The 19,261-nt window shown below is 38.4% G+C and overlaps 2 long non-coding RNA genes across 3 annotated transcripts in view; one reads left to right on the top strand and one right to left on the bottom strand.

The window, feature by feature from the left end:
* LOC111096378 overlaps positions 1-4,524 on the bottom strand; it is a 32,692-nt gene extending 28,168 nt beyond the window's left edge. For both annotated transcript variants that reach the window (XR_005361179.1, XR_005361178.1), the window contains exon 1: positions 4,395-4,524. This is a non-coding gene — a long non-coding RNA (uncharacterized LOC111096378). The remainder of the gene's footprint in view (positions 1-4,394) is intronic.
* LOC111096377 overlaps positions 1-19,261 on the top strand; it is a 352,626-nt gene that overhangs the window by 300,114 nt on the left and 33,251 nt on the right. The window lies entirely within an intron of this gene.

Consider the following 19,261-nt stretch of genomic DNA (forward strand, 5'->3'; position numbering starts at 1 on the left):
AGTGTTTCAGGACTATTATATTAATAAGGCCATCATGCATCACTGCTGTATTCCAATAGAACTATTAGTCTCTGTACCAGGTTAGTGTAATTACAGCCTAATGGTTTACATCATTATAAAAACACTAAATATTTTACTAAACTGAGTACAGTATATAAAAATTAATTTAAATGGCTGCAGGCTTGAAACAATAGAATCAATTAAAGAATTAAAAAATTCTTTAATTTCAAAGAAGAAAACAAAAGTATGAAAGGGGAATATTTCTTTCAAATAATCTGAAGAGTAATAAAAATAGAAAGATTTTTAAAATAAAAGTCTAATGGCATCTTGGCATATCTCGATCCTGTCTTATAAAGCAGTCTTCTTCATTAACTTTGGGAAAGGATAAAGTTTCTAAAACTGTACCCATCTTTTTCCTTTTGTGTGGCTATGATAACTCCTTTGCGAGAAATTAGAGGAAACATGCATGTGCCACTGGTAAGATGCTCCCCAATATACACCTCACAAATGCATCACAATATTGGTGAACTTTTAATGGTCTTTTTATGGACTTCAACATCAAATACTTAAATGAGAAATTTCTCATATACAGGGATACAAATATTCAATAAATATAGGTTCGCTGATTGGATAGTATATGTGAGGAAAGAAATTAGGGGAAGGGAAGCTCTGACAGTAAAATCAAACAAGATTAATAATAAATTATCCTAATAATAAATATTCTAATTTTAAATATGACAGCATTTAAATGGCAAAATATATAATTAATGCTCATTGCACTTAGCAAGTTAGTTTAGTTGCCTTGAAGATTCTCTATATTTTTATCAGACACTTGTAAACACTAAAGGAGAAGTCTTCCTTTCTCTCCTGCAGGAAGATTCCATCCTTAGCATCCGTTTTCTTACTACAGGAGATGACTAATTTTAATGTTTCAACTCGACGTAGCCAAGGGGTTGCCAGAATAAACATTATTTTGGGGTGTGTCTGTAGCAGTGTTTCCAGATGAGATTAACATTTGATTCAGTGGGCTCAGTAAAGTAGATTGCCCTCCACAGTGTGGCTGGGCACATCCCAATCTCTCAAAAGCATCAATAGAACAGAAAAGCAGAGAAAGGAAGAATTTGCTCCTCTTGCTTCCTCCCTGCCTGTTGAGCTGGGACATCTTTCTATCCTTGTACTGGGATTCATAATATCGGTCCCTCTAGTTCTCAGGTCTCTGAACTTGCACTAAATTCCATCACTGGATTTCCTGGGTCCCTAGCATGCAGATGGCAGATTGTGGGACTTCTCGACTTCCATAATTGTGTGAGCCAATTCCTCATAATTATTCTTTTCATATATATATATATATATATCCTACTAGTTCTCTTTCCCTGGAGAACTCTAATACACTACACAGCCTCACCTCATTGAAAGTCTGGTTCTCAATTATTCTGTGGAATTTACCAAAGTGAGCCCAATATATTAATTTGCAAATGTGCCACCTGTATGGTTTAGAAGGTTTCAAATCATAATCCACCTTTAATTATTTACTTCAAGGAGATGGTTTTATTTATGTTTCTGTGAATTTTTAATAGCTCTCATTGTGTGGGTAGATACCAGAAATGACAGACTTCGATTGCTTTTTTTTTTTACACCTGACTCAACTGCTAAAACCCTCTACAGCGGCTGGTTTTAAAGCTCTGTAGGCATTTGCAGTGTTGACAAGTTAAAGCTTGTTCGTCAAAGAGCAGTTTCAGCTCCCCAAAACAGAGATGGGAGGAGAGTTCCAGTACATTCAGGCCCAAATTAGGTCCTATCCTGGGCCTCTTGGAGAAAGTACCACCTAAGCTAATGCCAAGGAGCTTGTATCAACCACCTTGGTCAATCACAAAAATTCATTCCCAGTGTAGCAGAGCATCCCTCATTTTCTTTCAAATCTAATGAGACTCAGTTTGCAGCCTCTACTGGAGCAAAGGTGTTGGGTGGTAGGAAGAATATTTCCCAGTGAATTCCCACTACTCTGAGATACCACACCTGCCCTACCCCCTAACTAGCTGCAAAGCACTCCAACCCCTTGCCTTTGCTGAGTCACCAGGTCACAGAAAGCTTAGAAAGAGCACTCCCTCCCTCTAACATATTACAGGATATGAAAAGACGACTCTAGCTAAGATCTAATTAAACTTATGATTATAAGTGTTCATTTTTCTTATTTTCACTGGAATCCAGTAAATGAATACTTACGATCATATTGTTAAAGCTTGGGGTGAATTAAAATGCTATTTTTTAAAAATCATATCGTGATTTTGAGATTTCGTTGATTTTTTCTTTGTTCTTTAAAAATAAATTAGACCTATGCAAAACCAATTTCTATCAAAAAGGAGTCAAAATTAGATTATTCTCTTGGAACTGAGATTATAAAGTATAATTTATTCATGTACCTTTTGCAAAAAATTATTCTAATAGGTCTTAAGGTGCCTCCCACTCTCTCCATCTCCTTTCTTGCTAACCATTCCTTGTGAGCAGAACTGACTAGGAGAGGAAAATGGAACACAAGTCTCTGAAATCAAGGAGAATGCTCTTCATGACTGAGGGTGAACCCTTTAAGACCGGGATGTGTTGATCAGATTTGAAAGGAACTTATACAGTAGATGAGGGAAAAGTGTTTAAACACCTGAACTCACCCCAGATCTATAAAGCAATAAGCTACTTTTTAGCTGTGGCAACTCCTTCACAGGTGTAGGAAGAATGTTTACTTCCATTGAACTAATTTGTTGTAAATTGAGAAAACATTTAGGAATTGAAAAAACAAAGAGGCTCCTGTTTTCCCAGGACAGGAATAAAAAGGAGGAGGAGACCAAGACTACAGCATGCAGCTTAATATTTCAACTTTTTCTTCACTGACCTGACTAAATGATGTCTATTTTACTTTGTTTCTTAAAAAGCACAATTCCCAAGTGTTACTAAAATAATAAATATACATACTTATTTTGCTAAGAAGTAATTAAAGATGTCATTTGCTGACAAAAACAAATGTACACCTAATATATAAAGCTTGTTATTTTTTGTTTAATAAACATTTTGCATGCCTTATTTTGGGAGATGGTTGTTAATACATCTTAATACACCAGGGGAAAACAACCTCTGAATTAAGACATAACTTGCCTTTCCTCCCAGAGAACTTAAAAGTCTGTTTCAATCGATTTTAATAATTTCTCAAAAAAGGAAAAAAAAAAAAACCCACACTACTCCATTTTCTTCGTAACTGCAAGAGTAACATGAAAAAAATAAATTACTGCTTTAAAATGTACAGCGCATATCTTCTGAGAAAAAACTCGGCATTTAGGCATCCTTCTACATTGTAAACAACATGAGCTTACAGGAGTTGGCTTTTCATAAGAATCACATTTTAAAGTGTAGTTTTTGTGCCTAATGATTTAAATAAAAATTTAAATAAAATCCACTGTGTTCGCATTTCCCCACCCCTCTCCCCACCTCCCACGATACTTTTCTTCATGAGAAATAACCTAAATCTCTTTAGCTTTTCCTCAAAGGACCCATTTTCTAAACTAATCATTTTAGACACTCTCTTTTGAGCTCTCCCCAAGTTTTCTACATCTTGCCTCAAACAAAGGGCCTCAAATTGGACCCTGTACTCCCATAAAAGCCTGATGAATGCTGATCACAGAAGAGGCTTCTCATGGTCGCTCCTTCTCATAGAAGGAAATAGTCTCCATCTTACAACTTACTGCCTTTTGAAATATTTCAACACTGCCCTTATCCCTGTTGTGCAGAAGAGGTTATAGAAGCTCCCCAAGGACACAGAACCTGAATTACAAGTTTTGCTAATTCTTTTATTATTATTATTATTATTATTATTATTATTATTATTATTATTTAGAAAGGGAGGGAGTGAGGAGGAGGAGGATTAGCAGGAGAGGGAAAGAGAGAATCCTAAGCCAGTTCCATGCCCGGCATGGAGCCCAATGTGGAGCTTGATCTCATGACCCTGAGATCATGGCCTGAGCCGAAATCAAGTCAGTGGCTTAACCAGTTAAGCCCCGCAGTGCCCCCAGGTTTCACTGATTGTAAAGCCCACTCATGGAGCACGTGGGTGGCTTAGTTGGGTAAGCAGCCAACTCTTGACTAGCCTAAGATCATGATCTCCGAGGCCTGGGTTCAAGCCCTGCTCGGGGCTCTGCACTCATCAGGGGAGTCCGCTGAGGATTCTCTCTCTCTCCCTGGGCCCCTCCTGCTGCACACCCCCCCCCCTTCTAAAATAAATCTTTAAAATAAATAAATAAATCACAATAAATCATTCTTTATGGATTCCCATATACTTAGTACAATAGAAATCCTACAGGAAGCCCTCAAAACAAGAACAAGAGCTAAAACTCTCCCCAGGGCAGAATTACTGTGTTGCGGTGGTCCTTGCTCGCTTTCTCTGCCCAGGCCACACCCAGGAGAGGCGTCGGTGGAGGCCGAGCCTCTGAACCCAGTGAGCATCTCCAAGAGCTGGGATGAACAAGTGCTGTCCTGAGGCCTCCTGTGGACAGTGTTACCTGAAGCGGCATATACAGGCCGAGTGTAAGCAGCCTCATAGTGACTCAACAAATGACTCAAATGCAGAAGAATGTCATGAGGCAGTTCAGCCAAGGACAGCAGACTATCTGGTTAACCAGATGAGCGAGTTAGGTGTCATCATTCAAGCCCACATGTTTGCTGTTCATTGCATTTTTTAATAATATGTATTAAAACAATGAAAATGAAATACACAATGCACAGGTTCTCTGAAGCACCTGGAATAAAATTTGGAAATCAAAAATCGCCTCTTGTAAATAAAAAGGCATCTGATTGCTTATTGACTTGTGTTTTGTTTACCTGTGGCTCAGAATATTTTGAGCTGTATGTAATAAAGGTAAAAGATACTGATAAACATAAGCTAAGAGCATTCGAGATCAGAAAGAGAACGATCAGCCACTTAATTTTACAAACAAGGTAACTGATGTCCTGAGTCAGAAAGAATTTACTTCATTATTCATTTTTCATTGCTCACTGTATGCGTGAATATATTTTTTTATTCATGTAATTCAGAGACAACCCACTGTAAATGAGATAATACCTCAGTCAATTTCGAAAGGAACTCAATGTAATGCATACTTTTAATTATACTCTAAATAATTTCAGGATGGCCATAAAGTATTTATCTTCTTTTTAAAAATAAACTAAGAGTGTTACTGATGATTTAAACTCTTTAGTTCTTTTTTTGATATCAAATAAATTCTGCGTAACAGTAGATACATTTCTAGGCTCCTCTCTCCCCTGAATGATAGATAGATGGACGAGTAATGCAGAAAGGTATGACCTATCTGGTTTTATCTGCAGTGTTCATTTTGTTAAAGAAGGCTGAGTAGCATTCTCTAAACTTCTCTCTCACTTAATTTCTATAGCATGTTATGTTTCGTGTTTTCTTTTTAAATTCCTAAACTCCTTGGACCCAAGGTCACTGTTTCATTATCAGAAGTTGATGGGGGAAAAAAAAAAGTTGATGGAATTAATGACTTGAGATAGTGGCAAGAATAACTTTCAGTTTCTTTGTTTGCTTTATTTTTTTAAATATTTTATTTATTTATTCATAAGAGACCGAGAGAGAGAAAGGCAGAGACACAGGCAGAGGGAAAAACAGGCTCCATGCAGGGACCCCGACATGGGACTCGATCCCGGGTCTCTAGGATCACACCCTGGGCTAAAGGTGGCACTGAAACTGCTGAGCCACCTGGGCTGTCCCTCTTTGTTCACTTTATGAATTCGTCCTAATTGCCCCACCACGAGACTCTGCCTGGAGCCTCCACTGTAGGTTCTCCATTCCACAGATTCTTGCTGCCTCCCAGCTCTTGATCCTCTTACTCCTAAACCCCATTCCCCTGCAGGTCTCCGAACTTTGTTTTCCTGAATGGCTCCTATCCATCCTCCAAAAATACTCTCTTCCTGAGTTATCATGGTTCTCTCTCTCTCATGGCAGAGAGCTTGATGTTTAAAAGCAGTTACTGGAAATGAAACTGTCTGGACTTGAATTTAGGCTCTACTACTTTCTGTTTGATCTGGAGAGATTTTTTTTTTAAATCTCTCTTTGCTTCATTTTCTCCTTTGAAAGTAGAACTAATATAGTTATTGGGACATACAACTTAGGCTAGTATGTTTAATAGAAGAATACTGGCAAGCTCACCGCTCAATAACTCTATCTATGATTATCATTATTATCATTCCTAATCATTCATTCTCATATAATCAGGAAGCAAAAAAAAAAAAATCAGGAAGCAAATAGGCCTTTACATAACTATTTATTTTTAGTTCACTTTTATTTACCCCCTCAAATTTCTGTAACCCCAAAATAAATGAGGCATCATGTGTCCTCTGCATGGTATGAAAAGAAAAAAGCAATCTTATAGGAGAGAGAAGGGGAAAAACAAAACAACTTAGAATCTTGATTTTTATTTAAATTCTTGAAAAACTGCTGGAGGATTTGGATTTAGAAGAGAGAATATGTTATTACTGTGGAGCCAAACATCTTCAAATTCCTATCTCTATCCAGCTCTGCTGTTCTCAAGATCATCCTTATGGATGGCAGACGCTCTCCTAAATTCTTTCTTTATGCCACCATATTCTTTCAATCTTCAAAATTTCCTAAACCCAAACTGTCAGGTCCTTTAGTCCACCAGTCTAACCCCTTTCCCTTTTCTTATATATATATTTTTTGTTTTTCTTTTGTTTGTTCAGTTTTTCCCCAACATAGATGCAAATTGGAAATCTATGGGAGTACTTTAAAAACACGGATTCCTTGGGTCCACACCAGACATCCTGAAGTAATTGGTCGAGAGTGCTGCATGAGCATCAGGATTTTTCAAAGTTCCCGGGGTGATTCCAATAGGTTAAGAACCACTGGTTAGGGGAAAGGCTAGCTTCTTTTATTCTTTCCATGCCAAATATTATAATAAAGTTCAGGGGCTGGAAGTGAGGAAATGCGAAGCATTTAAAGCCAGAATTTTCCCTAAGGGGCAGAAGAAGAGAAATACTCCGGATACTTATTCATGTGTGATTTTTTTGTTATTGCTGAACTTTCCTTTTTTTCTTTGCTCCCTGAGGACTTGGACCCTTTCTTCCCATATCTCTGCCACCTCTATTCACTGGCTGGAGCTGTCACAAACAGTTATTAGCTGACGCATTCTTTGGATTCCCTTAGGGAACCTTATCCTGGTTGCCTCTGTCAGTAAGTGACTCACACTCATAGTGATGTTCAATTTTTTTAAAGTCTGCATATAAAACCAAAGTATATGTTTTGAAAAGCGGCTAAGGTGCAAGGTTGAACACTCTGTGCTGGGGTGAGGCCAAGATCACAACTCAGTGTCTTTCACTTAATATCCGTGTGGCCTTGGGCGTCATCCATGCAATAGGGTTGATGACATTTATCTACAACCCCACCGTACAGTAGAGGTAAATTAAATCATCACTTCATGTCTTTTTCAGCCTTATTATGTACTACTTTATGGCTTCCATAATAATTTACTGCAAACTTAGATTGGCATTTACTGTAAATTCACAGACTTGAATTTGCATCAGGTAAACTTTTTTTAAAAAAAACTCTTTTGCACAGGACTGTAATTCTGTAATTTTCTAACACATTTCTTGAGGAGAATATGGACACCAAATGGGATTCTGTGCTATTTTAGTTCCTAAGCACTCAGAACAGAGCCAGCCTGGGGAGTCAGAAAAATGGCATGAAGTTCTAGAAACATCTGTGTCATGTCTGTGTCATGCTGCCATAATACCCCTCTCACTACTTCCAATCTTTATATCCTCCCTTGTCCTCTAGAGAAATATTAGGCACACGGGTTTGACTACCTTGACTCAAATGTCACCTTCTTAAAGGGGACTTCTATGACCATCTCTCTGAAACAATGACTCCTTTCATTCTCTATCCCCTTCAATGAGTTCACTTTTATTTCCAGGCCTATTACTGCCTGAGTGTGCATACAGTGTTGACTAATGTTTCCTCCCCTGGGGTGTAATGTCCCAGAGGGCAGGCTTTTTGTAGTCCTCCTCCTCCCACTTGTCACGGAGAGCTGCTGCATCGCAACATTAGAGTTGTGCCTGGTGCCTAATAGTAAGTCCTCAATAAAGATGTCTTTGAGTAGAAAAACAGTTTTCAATTATTAATGTGACTATCATTCTAATTATCTGAATATCTGCCTTTCATTTTTAGCACAGGAACTGAGGCACAGAGAGGTTAATCTGATTTCCTTAAGGCTCCAGCTAAGAATAGACAGAGCTTGTAACCATGGCACGCCATCGCCTGTCCTGCTCAATATGCGCCCCCCCACCCCCACCCCCAGAGTGCCTGCTTTTGTCTCTTTTTCTTATAGTCTCAATCCTATGAGCTATGCAGAGGTGCCTGAAGGTATTTGAATCTAAAAAACATGTACTGATTGGAAATTTTAGCTAAAAAAAAAGAAAAAAATCTCAACAAAATAAAAAACTAATTAAATGCCAGTGAAATGTAACATGTCAACTACTCAGCTTGTTGTTCAACTTTTCCTCAACTCAATTCTTATTTTTTATATAGAAGTTAAATTGAGCCTAGGATGTGAATACATTAGAATACATTTGATATGATTAGGGGTGGGGAGATCTCCAAAAGTAAAAATGCTTAAAAGCATTCTTGCCTGTTAAGATATTCAAGGGTTGGAGGAGTAACAAATATTGCTAGATTTTACATCAGAATGGCTCTGAGGAAAGTTTTTGTTTGTTTTTTGTTTTTCTTTTTGGCTTTCTCAGAAAGTAGTGATCATAATCTGATGGCTTAGACTTCTAATTCTTGGCATAAATCTTGTTATTAAAATTTTTTCTGGGCACTTGGGTGCCTCAGTCAGTCAAGCATCTGCCTTTGGCTCTGGTCATGATTTCAGGGTTCTGGAATGGAGTCCTGTATCAGGCTCCCTACTCAGTGGGGAATCTGCTTCTCAGTCTACTTCCCACAGCTCATAATCTCTCTTTCTCTCATGCTTTCTCTCTCTCAAATAAATAAAATCTTAAAAAATATATTTTTTCCTAATGTAATTATCCGGTGAACTAATTGGATAAATAGTAGTAAGCATTTGAAAATGACACAGTAGGGCTTATGAGCTCAGGATCTGTGATTCAGTGACTCCCTTTGAATCACTGCTACATCACTTGTTATCTGTGGCCTTGGGCAAGTTTGTTGACATCTCTAAACTAGATTTTTTTCTGTGAGGACCATAATTGCCATTAACCCCATAACATTATTATAAAAATTATGTAAAATTATAGATGTCAAATACTTAGCATTGTTGCTGGCACACAAGAAGTGTTCCATGGAGTTAATAATAATTATTATTACCATTGTTATTACCATTATTATTATTATTATTATCATCATTGCTTAATGTATCAGATTTCTCCTCATCTCATGAGAGCTATTGGCACATTTTCTATCCTATTCTCTCAGAGAAATTGTATGCTAATCCCCAATTCTAAGGCAGCAGAATGGTCAAGCCTTCTGGCCATAAGAAAGCCATGTAGTCTCTCAGAACACCTACCTCAAGCATGTCTGTGGAAGGGGACTATCACTTGCCTAGCTTTTCAAAGACCAACCCCTGTGTTGGTCTCATGCCCACCAGAACAGTATTGAGGGAATAGGAAGAAAAAAAGAAAAAGAAAAAAAGAAGACACTCTTCTCTCAAAGTCCCCAACACCATTTCTTTAATACCTTTTCAGTTTATGAGATTTGACAAGGAAATAAAGGCATTGCTCCAGGCCATTCCAATCTCACAATGTAAGTATTCTCTTAAAATTGCTACATCTAGGAGAGCCTTTATATCCATGTCATTACTCTAGGAAAATTGTGAGGATATGGGGAAGGGTGTGGGAGAAATTGTATTAAAACATTCACACACACACACACACACACACACATCTCTACCTCTCTCCATTTGAAAGACATCTCTTTCTACTTTCTTTATATCACTCATCAAAAATGTCATGAGAAGTTGAATGATTAGTATCCTTCCAAATGTTTTTAAAAAGTATGGTACATAAAGGGAAGAAAAATAGAGCACCCTGCCAGTTGTAGTGTTACAGTCATAAAATACATGTTGAAATATGAGTGTATGATAAACCCACAAGGGTGCAGAGATGAGAGAAGAGGAGGGCATAGCTTTATTTAGAATAGTGTCTGAAGCCATGCATGGGAATAGTCTTCTGAAACTAGATCTCACTAAAGGAAAACTTTACTGAACATTTTATCCTAGTTGACAGGAAAAAAATCGTACATGTATGAGGATGAGTGCATGTCTGTGTGTATATATACATATATATATAGAAGATGTATATATATTCTCTTCAAGCTCTTTAAGCAAAGTGACATTTAAAAATACTCAAAAACATAAACATCTTGAGATCAAACAGGAAAATTACATTAGATGAAAATAATATTGGGGTGGAGGGGTAAGAAGGCAGCAGAAACAAAGCTATCTTAAAAGGAATGATATTGATGATATTATCAGCAATGGTAACGTGGTCTTTGAAGGTCTTGAGGAAAATGTGTTTGAATTTAGGTTTCATTCTCATTCAAACTGTCAATTAAAGGGACCGGTGAAAATAAACATTTTAAGCTAGTCAAGAAATAAGAGATTCTTACCTCTATGTACATGTTCTGAAATATTACCTAAAGTTTAGCAAAATGAAGACAGAGATGAAATTGTATGGAGAACATGCAAAGTAAAGAAACAAACAGCAAGAACAAATCTAGAAGGACTTCAAAATGCATTTTTAGGAAGCTGCTCCACACTCCTTTTTTTTTTTTTTAAAGATTTTATTAAAAAAAAATAAATAAAAAAAATAAATAAATAAATAAATAAATAAATAAATAAATAAATAAATAAGATTTTATTTATTCATGAGAGACAGAGAGAGAGACAGAGACACAGGCAGAGGGAGAAGCAGGCTCCATGCTGGGAGCCCAAGGCGGGACTCAATCCCCGGTCTCCAGGCTCACACCCTGGGCCAAAGACAGGCGCTAAACCACTGAGCCGCCCAGGGATCCCATGCTCCACACCCTATAGCACAGTCAGCTCAATCGGAACAGGAAGGCGGCCATCTGAGGCCCTGGTCGCCTCATCAAGAACATTATAGACTCAGTGCCTCAGATAGATTGTTTGGGAAGCTGTGAGATACCAGTGATAAGTTGAGAGAGGCATATGCCTTTTTTTTTCCAATAAAGGAAAAGAAAGACAATTAGGAATTCCGCAGAAAACAAAAACAAAAATTTGAGCAATAAAGTAATTTTCCAAATGAAACAAATGGAAATGTAGCACAAATTGAACCATTAACTGACAGAGAAAATGACTACACCTGATTTAGATGCTTCAAGAAACCAACCGCTTTAAGGAACAAACTCCTGTAAGTAGCACAGGCTTAGTAATAGTTAGAATGTGGAGCAGATGTGCCAAGAAGCAGTTTGCCTTGGATTGATGAGTTTTCTGGGATGCAGAGAAAGTCCCAGACAAACCTGGGCAAGTTGGGTACCTTCGGCGTAGAAACAAGTTAAATTTCTCAGATTTAATAGCAAGGAGTCCTTAAAAAAAAAAAAAAAAATCTGAATCAAGAAATAAGATATTTATTGGATGGACCAATCATGCTAAGTGAAATAAGTTAGAGAAGGACAAATACTGTGTGAGCTCATTTATATGTGGAATCTAAAAAATGAACTCATAGGTATGTAGAGCAGATTGGTGGTTGCCAAAGGTGAGTACCAGAGGAGCGGGCAAAAGGATGAAGGTGGTCAAAAGGCACAAACTTCTGGTTACAAGATAAATAAGTCCAGCAGGATGACTGCAATTAATAATACTATAGTGTGTATTTGAAAGTTGCTAAGAGATTAGATCCTAAAAGTTCTCATCATATGAAAAAGATAGAAAAAAAAATTTTAATTATGTCTGGTGATGGATGTTAACTAAGCTTGTGTAATTATTTCACAGTATATACATATGTTAAATCATTATATCATACACTTAAAGCTAATACAATATTATAGGTCAATTATATCTCAATAAAAATAGATTAAAAAGAACTTAGAAGTATGAGCATATTATCTAAGTGTACAGTGATATTAATAAGAAGGGTTAGCATACTGCTCTTAGAAGTCAGACTGACTTAGGATTATAAGGATTATAAACTCATCTCTACCAACTATTAGCTCCACAATGTTGAGCAAATTACTACCCTCTTGTAATAATATTTACCTCATTACGTCCTTGTGAAGAAGATGCAAAATAATGCATGTAAAATGACCAGTCCAGAACTTGATACAGAAGAAGGCCTCAGGAACTGTGTTATTATTATAGTCATTACTGTTATTTGTTATGGACACCATTTACTGCATTTGCAGAAAATACTATGTGAAAAGCATACAGAGTAGTTCAATTAGTTGTTAGATCCTTAACTATATATGAAATGATTGTTGGGGTCTTAAAAGCCAGGGCTACATATTAGAAACGTTCAAAGGTGGTTACTTCTGGGTTACTTCTTAGATCCAGACAGAGGGTGGAAAGGTAGGCAATATTTTCAATGACAGAGTTTTGTAGTACTTCTCTTTAAGTCACATAAAGTCTACCTCAACTTTCCAGGAGCAGGGGGTAAGGGGAAGATATTTGATTAATACTGGTAATTTTTCCAGCCATTTCTCTCAGTGAACCTTTCCTTCCAGCAGGAGACACAATCATGCCTGAGATAACCAATGTTGCTACATGGAAACTTAGGGAAAATTTGTGTGCATGTTTTTAAATTCTTCCCTGTGAATGTAACTTCAAATATTGCTGTAATTAGATAAATAAAAAAGTATGATTTTGTCAACATCCTTGGGGATGAAATTGAAGAATTAATTGAGAGTTATAGAAAGGTATTAGCTGAGGAAGTTCATGTTTAGTATGCTCACTTTGCAGTCTTAAAAAAGTCCCAAGAATAATTCATCTAAAAGTAATTTCTTACTTGTATTCTGGCTTTAGAACTTAAACTCATGGAAGCTATAACTCTAATTTAATTGTTTGGTAGGGCACCCAGGTGACTCAGTTGGTTAAGTATCTGATTTCAGCTCAGGTCATGATCTCAGGATCCTGAGACCTGAGGGAAATGATATTAGCTCACACTGGGCTCTCTGCTCAGTGGGGAGCCTGCTTCTCCCTCTCCCTCTGCCTCTCCCCCTGCTCAAGCTGTCTTTCTTTCTCTCTCTCTCAAATAAGATCTTTACAAATAAAACAAAATAAAATCATTCAGCACCAGATGCATTTTTTTTAGTGGGAATAAGCTTTTATAGAAATAAAAATAAAATGATGCTTATGATTACTATAAAATAATGGGAGAAAATATTTATAATAAATGCCAAGTAGAAAGATAGGATATAACCATTTATGTATACATTGGCTACAAGTAAATGAAAAGAGTAGCTAGGAAAAATATTTTATTTTATTTTTTATTTTATTTTATTTTATTTTATTTTATTTATTTTTTTAAGATTTATTTATTTGTTTATGATAGACACAGGGAGAGAGAGAGAGAGGCAAAGAAACAGGCAGAGGGAGAAGCAGGCTCCATGCCGGGAGCCCGATGTGGGACTCGATCCTGGGACCCCAGGATTGCGCCCTGGGCCAAAGGCAGGCGCTAAACCACTGAGCCACCCAGGGATCCCAAGAAAAAGATTTTAAAAAGAAATATATCCAAATGCCAATATTGGCCAAGGTTGTGTTAAGATGATGGGATTATAGGTGATTTTATTGTGCTTAGTTTATAAAAGTTGAAAACATATAGTTTTAGAAACTTATAAAAAAGCAGATACAAAACATTAATGATGCAATGTATGCAGGTGCCTTAGCCAAAATTATTGAAAATTATTCAGATGTGAAAATTTTGCAATAATCTCTGACTTAAAGCTTTGTTGTCTCTTAGGAAATCTAGGCTTAATTGCTTCTCCGCATGGTAGACAATAACATAGGTCGCAGAAAATCTAATTGTGTTTAATTTTGAAATTTCTGGTAGACCCATCATCAGTGTCTCTCCCAATACATACTGTCTATGCTGGCTGAATGCCTTTCCCATCTGATTGGACCATTCCATTCCTCCAAAGCCATGGCTACCCCAGTAACCATATCTGGATCCAAGCAGCAGAAGTTTGGCTCCTCAGCCAGACTCTAGAAGGCTGTAGGCACCTGGTTGGGTTTCCATCCTGGCCATATCCTGACGACCACAAAAGCTTTTTTATTATGTAAATTAATACATTAAAAACATCACATCTTATCCCAGAAACACAACAGCTACAGACCTTGAAGAACCTATTAAATGTGATGAGCCCCTAAGGGTAGCACATTTTGCTCTTTTTCATCATCAGTTTCATAAATGGTTTAATTGTTTCATCATGAGTTCATTCATGCATTCAACAAACATTAATAATAAGTGCTAAAATATATGAAGTCCTTCATATTTGCTAGGTGATGAGCTAAGAAGTTAATACTGAATCATCATCTTGTTGATAGAAAATTTGAGGCTTGGAAAGGTTAATTAACTTGCCCCAGAAACTCTTGAGAAGTAGTGGATTCTTTCTTGAACCCTCATTTGCTGGCAAATCCCAAGCTCTTAACTATGCTGTAAGGCTTTCTATTTATTGGGGACTTACTAAGCTTCAAGCATTTCTAGGTGCTAGGAACACAAAGATGAATAAGGACCTGCTGTTCGGGAAATTAAAGAAAAAAAAAGAAAAAAACTTGCATTCCTCTTTCAGACACTTGCAATGAGCAGGGGCCATTTGGTGAGATTCCTTTCCACTCGATTGCCAAAATTTCAGCAGAATGAGACAGCCTCTTAAACATAGGGAGAACTGCTTAAGTTGGATTGGTGCAGGCAGATCAAGCCTGAGGACCCAGAGGGGGTCCCAGCCAAAAGGGTCCTCTGTTTCATGCAGGATGGAAATGAAACTCGAGCCAGCAGGAAGTGAGAGCAGAGTTTATGGAAGACTTAGAGCTGATATAGACAGAGCGTCTGGGAGACTTGGAAAGGAAAGGGAGCATGAGTTTCATCTTTGCTTGGGATCTAGAGATTTTATTGAGGACGATGTCTAGTGTACATGTCCTCTCAGGCATCCAGGAACTGAATGAACAGAGACAAGAGCTCAGGTGTCTTCCATAAGTTCCTTATGCCCCAGAGCCAGAGGTCTTGCATCAAGGTGTTTGGAGTGATTGGTTTTGGAGAACATTCATGATGACCCCTCCCGGTCACTCCTTAGATGTTGTCTATTGTACTGGAAGACTCCAAAGAAATCATTAATTCCTTGACCTTTACAAGGAGGATATATATTAAGGCATGTGTAAGGTGGAGGTGTAGGCCCTAACAAGAATAGGAGGAAGGGACCCCTTTTGGCTCAGTAGGTTAAGCATCCAACTCTTGATTCCAGCTCAGGTCATGATCTCAAGGTCATGATCTCAGGGTCATGAAATCAAGCCCAGCATTGGGCTCTGCCCTGAGCATGGAGCCAGCTTAAGATTCTCTCTCTCCCTGCCCCCCACATATACTCTCTCGCTCTCTCGGAAAAAAAAAAAAAAAATGCAAGGAAAGAAGCAAAAGAAAAAAATCCCCAAGTTTTTTCTTTCATGGCATCTCTTTGGTTTCCCTTTCTCAAAATCTAATTGTTCAAGGTAGAATTTGACTTGATTATTAACACTTTTTTCTATGTAGATACCATCAACTCAGGAATCTCCAAATGGCTGTTCATGGGTGATTGAGTTGGCTCACTGACATTGCCCTTCTTCCTATGATATCCTGTCTTGTAAATGATACCAAGGCCTAGCAGGTGAAGAATGTAGCCTTGGGCACCAAGAAACCCAGCTCTAACATGTATCCACTTCCCCCACTGGCTCTGTTACTTGGCATTCAGCTACTGAATTACCTCTAGTGTAAGAACTACATAGAAAACCGCTGAGGATCCAGGACAGAAAGTTTGCCATTGTTTGCCAAGGGCAATCACAGAGATGTTCACTGGTTTGCCTAGATAAATTTTCTCTCTCATGACTTGCCCACACCTCCTGCTGCTCCATTCCAAACTATTCTCACAATAGCCAGAATGATACTTCGGCATGAGCATAAATGTGAACTTCAAACTTAACTATCAGAAATCTTCAGAGCCTTTCTATTTCCTCTGTGGATTAAATTTGTAAGACTGTCGCAAAGGCAACGAAAGTTCAAAAGACCAGAATTTGTTCATGGAGTGGTTAAAGGCAGGGGTCAGTTCAACCCATGCCTCCCTCTCCAATCTGATCTAGGGCTACTTTTCCTTGCTTACCACAGTCTGTTGATAATAGCCTTCTTTCCATTCTTCTGTTTTGCAAGGCTTCTGTGCATGCTGTTCCTGAATTCATTTTGCCCACCCACTATTCTAAACCCTCAGACTTCTTGGGGAAGCTTTTACTGCCTCCACAGATGAAGTTAAATTGCATCAAACATTTCCTTGAATGAACAAATGTAGCTAATTGTTTCATGGCCTTTATCTCAAATGACTGGAATTTAGTGGTCATTTGTTTGCAATTTTTTTTGTGTGTTTTTCTCCTATGATCCACTTTAATTTGGTGAGAATAGATCAAACATCTTATTCATGATTGAATCCCCAGCACCAGGCACATAGTCAGTGCTCAAAAATTCTATGTTAAATTAATAAATTTTCACTGAAAAGGAGTCAAAGAAACAATCATTTCATGCCTCTCTACCAGGAGCAGTGGTGATCCCATATGATCTCCTGAAAAGATGACCTTTCTCTGGCAGCCCTATCACCTCTTGCAGCTTTCTAGGCTCCAATAGGATATGTCTTCCTAAAAAACCCTTCCTTGGAAATATCTGAAGTTTGATGCCTGAAGATTTCTCCAAAAGTAAGGAAACAGACAGTTCCCTCCCCTCTCTAAAAGATGAATGAGGACCTCCTGTCCTTTCACAAGATGTCACTTGTGAAAATCTACACTTTTTTTTAATTCATTTTTTATTGGTGTTCAATTTACCAACATATAGAATAACACCCAGTGCTCATCCCATCAAGTGTTCATACCTTCATTCTGCTCATTCAGAAAAGAAGCTGAGAGCCCCCTTAGATGCCAGGCAATAGTTGGAGTTCTGAGCATTTACAAATGAAAGGCAGGTCCTGTCCTCAAAGCACTCCCTGTAAATTGGGACAGTTGGGAAAAATGAGAGCCACATTGTGTGTCAATTCAGAAGAGGGATACCTAGGTAGAAGGTAGAAAGAAGAGGTATCAGGAATTCCTTCTAAGAAGTTGGGCTCAAGCAAAGACTGTGCCAGAAACACCGTGAAAAGCCATCCAAACAATGGAAGCTACTTTTGTAAAAGAAAGACAGGAGAGAAAATGCAGTTCAGAAAAATGCCAGAAGTTTGGAATTGGATATTAAGTGATGGACGGACCTGGGCAGAACACAGAGCAGGGAGGACATTTAGGATCCTTATCCTGAAGGTAATGGGAAGCCATGAAGGCTTTTAAGCCAGGAAGTGAAGATGAGGGAATCAGATTTGCATTTTAGAAAGAGCACATCAAAACAGTGTTAAAAGGATGGCGGAAGGGGAGCTATAAATAGACAACAGTCCTAAAAGGATTTTACAAAACACTTTTGCATATTTTGAGATGGGAATTGAAGTGAAAAAAAGTAATAATTTATGTGTGTTGAAAAATGGATATACTCTCCTAATATTTCAGAAAATGTTTACATACATCATTTCCCTTGAAGTAAATTAGGAAATGAGGATAATGGTTCTGCAAAACCTAAAGATTGCTGGTGACTCATTATCCAATTAATTGATATGAATAAATTGGGTAAATCAAGCTAAATGAGAGTCAGTCACTGCACACAAACAGAGAGCTGAGTGTTTATTACCTTTTGGGTTTTTTTAATAATAAAAGCAGGGAGCCTGTACCCCTTTGAGGAGCACTAGGGTGTGTCCACTGAGCCTCTGACAGTCAGCCACAAGGCATGGAGATGGTGTGGATGATGTGGTCTTTGGAGACGGCGGAGGGGCTGGTGACTGGGGCGGGGGCAGGGTGCCAGGCTGGCACACACAAGCTCTCCAGGTGACCTTAGGCCCAACCACTTTGTCGGTTTCTTACATTTCCATTTATAATCCACACCATTAGACAAAAGTACACCTTCAAATCTTTGCAGAATAGGCCCTTTTCTCCCTGGATCTTTTTTGAAGCTATGGAACAATGCCCTTGAGATGCCTAGAAATCCTATGATTTAACGGAGAAGATGTGCAAGGCCTACAATTAAGACCCTTGGAAGCCATTTTGTCTAGTGTAAAGGGTCTTTGATGTTCGGGCTTAAATATTTCTGAGGTCTTAACAAGGGGTTTTGTTAGTCATATTCTTGGCTTTCTTTTTTCCTGATGGCACCCTGAAATGTATCTTTGCCATAGGCTATTTCTGACTTTGAGAACCTGCTGGCTGTAAAGAGTATCTGCAGCCGCCAGATTTTCTCTAAATCTTACTTGAAAATTGAGTACTTCTTCATTTCTCTCCTCTCATGGTTTATTAAAAGCAGCTAGAAGAAGACACACAGTACCTCCAACACTGCTTAGAAATCTCCTTACCACTGCCATGGAGTTAGTTCATCAGGGATATTTCCTACTTTCTTTGCTACTGCAAGTGACAGTTTCTACCAATGTCTTCATGCCTTCCTGCCCCCACTGGCAGCCTTCTTGAGTTGCCAGGCTTTTGCCTGATACCTACTCACAAAATCAATGTCTCATAGTTTACAATTTAGTATAGCTGCACCCTGCTTCCAGCATCCAAATTCTATTTCCATTATCTATTGTTACTTAATAAGCCACTCTAAAAGTTTCTGGCACAAAACCATACCCATGGATGCCAGCTAGCCTCACCTCCTATCATCTGACTTTGTCTTGATCAGGGTGGCCATGGATACTCAGCTCCACACAGGGTGATGAGGCGGAGAACTGACCCCCACTTCATGTGTGCGGCCTCCATCAGCCTCTGATGCCACATGGGGGTGGAGGAGTGCCTGGGACCTGCAGGCACTGGGATAGGACAGGGAACCAGAGTGCTGATTAGCCCTGCTTTACTCTGCCTTGTTGAGTTGCATTGCCTCCAGGTGGGTGTAGACATTTAGGGCCCCAGCAGGACCCACTAACACCAGAGGTGGAATGAAAGTG

The sequence above is a fragment of the Canis lupus genome, chromosome 6 (genome assembly GCF_011100685.1).
Source record: "Canis lupus familiaris isolate Mischka breed German Shepherd chromosome 6, alternate assembly UU_Cfam_GSD_1.0, whole genome shotgun sequence".
NCBI lineage: Eukaryota > Metazoa > Chordata > Mammalia > Carnivora > Canidae > Canis > Canis lupus.